The following is a 2,277-nucleotide window of genomic DNA, read 5'->3' as shown; positions in this document are numbered from 1 at the left end:
GAAACTCCTTATTAAATACCATAGTTAAAACAGTAGGTATATAGAACCAAGAAAGAATATTCAAAGCTGCAAGAGAAAAAAACACAAGGCACGTATGAAAGAAAAACCATCAGAATAACAGCTGATTGCTCAGTGGAAACTTCAAAAGCCAGAAGAATCTGGAGCATTCTAAGAGTGAAGATTGCCAACCTAAATGACTGTACCCAGCAAAACTACCTGGCAGAGTGGAAGGAGGAAGAAAAATTGTCCATGATACAAACAGCTTTAAAAAAATCATTTCCTTAAATGAGAATACTGAGTGCGACACTTTGAACTGAATAAAATAAAAGAATAAGCACAGGCAAGAGACACTAAAAAGAAAATAAATGAAGTTATAGTTACTGTAATACTAAACAGAACTAAGAACACAAACAGCCAAACAAAGGTGACTGTAATTAACACATGTTACAATAATAATTTTAAGTATTAGTGGCTTTAGGTTTTCACTCAAAAGACATAGTCTCTAGCTGAATAGACTGAAAAATACAATGCATCTCTCAGCCTTAAGAATAATATGTTGTCGGAAAAACATTACAATACTAAATATATATGCATCAAGCCCTGGTGCACTCAATTTAACAAAAAGTATACTCATGGAATTCAAAACATACACTACCTTGAAGCCAATAATAGTAAGTAAACCCCATTTTCTCTAATTCACAGGACATCTAGACAATAAATTAGAGAAATTTCAGAATGATATTATATCCTATTTCAAATGGACTTAACAAATAACTGTAGAATATCACATATAAACACCAAAGATATGCATTCTATTCAGTAACCCACAGAAGCTTCTGTAAAAGAGACTATAACCTGGACATACACACAATATAACAAATTTGGATAACAAAATAATTATTTATTATAGCCTATCCTATCATTGTACAATAAACTTTAAAATGAACAGCAAATAAATCTATATTAAGTGCAGAAACACAGGAAAATTAAAGAACTCATGACTGAGTTGTACGGAGCCGTAATGGATTTGGGCCTGGCCGCTTTTTGACTGCATGGCTCAAAGTGGCTAGGTGACTCTGGGCTGTTTGGCCACAGATATTCACCCCTAAGATGACTGCCATAAGTCTTGAGATTGTTGGACAAAAGCCTCTCCCATGAATTTACAGCACAGGAAGATAATATTCAAGGGATGCCTAGCTCGAGCAGATACCAGTTATCTCCTGAGTCAACACTCGGTGTCTCCACCACCTGACCTCATTATCTACCGCCTGACCTCTTTGCCTCCTGCTATCACTGCCTATACCCTCATCCCTCCATCCTCCGTGTTTCACAAAGGACACTCCCCCTACCTGAAAGCCTTAAAAGCTGTAACGTTCACCCCAATAAACAAGACCTTGACAACAGAACTTTTGCTTGGTCTCCTTCTTCTCTTCACCCCTATTTGATACACAGGTAGAAGGCCTCTTCGGGACCCTGAATAACTGAACCCGCTGGACAGGTCACTGAGTGATGACTTGGTCAAAGAAAAAAATATTTCTGTAATTAAACAGGAATAAAAGTACAACACAAAAAACCTCTGGGGCAAACTTACAGCAGTTCTAATAGGGAAACTTCTAACCCTAAGTTTCTACATTTTAGAAAAAAACCAGAAATGGCACATATTCTTAATGTGGTCATATTTCTTAATGACCCAACTCGAGGATTTATATATTACAAAATCAATAACAAAAAAAAATTTAGTACATGGCAAGAAATAACAAAAATCGGGTTGGGGATTTAGCTCAGTGGTAGAGCGCTTGCCTAGAAAGCGCAAGGTCCTGGGTTCGATCCCCAGCTCCGAAAAACAGAAAAAGAAAAAAAAAAAAGAAGTGACAAAAATCAAAAAAGGAAATTAATGAAATAAAAACAAAATACACAGAGAATTATTGGATCTAAGGTCTGGCTCTTTCAGATGATAAACAGATGGGTTGGCCCAACTAAACAAAATAAAATAAAGAGAGGATCCAAATTAACACAATCAGGAATGAACAGGGAAACATAGAACAAATGTAAAAGAACCTCAGAATATTATAAGGGAGCACTTTTAAACCTGAGTCCTAGTAAACCTCAAAGAAATAGGCAACCTTCTTGATTCATCCAAACTACCAAAATCAAACCAAAAAAAGATCAACAATATTTAACAAATGAGAAGATTGAAGAAGGCTTCTGACTAAAAACAAACCCAGGCCCAGATAAAGTCAGAGCAGACTTCTACCAGACTAACAAAGTTTCTTAGTC

General features: G+C 36.1%; 1 non-coding gene across 1 annotated transcript; it reads left to right on the top strand.

Annotated features, from left to right (window-relative positions):
- Window positions 1-1,767: 1,767 nt before the first annotated feature.
- On the top strand, window positions 1,768-1,842 carry Trnas-aga20 (transfer RNA serine (anticodon AGA) 20). Its single transcript has one exon. It is a non-coding gene; the product is annotated as a tRNA-Ser (tRNA).
- Window positions 1,843-2,277: the final 435 nt, after the last annotated feature.

The sequence above is a fragment of the Rattus norvegicus genome, chromosome X (assembly GCF_036323735.1).
Source record: "Rattus norvegicus strain BN/NHsdMcwi chromosome X, GRCr8, whole genome shotgun sequence".
NCBI classification, from domain to species: Eukaryota; Metazoa; Chordata; class Mammalia; order Rodentia; family Muridae; genus Rattus; species Rattus norvegicus.
This window is presented reverse-complemented; position numbering and strand designations above follow the sequence as displayed.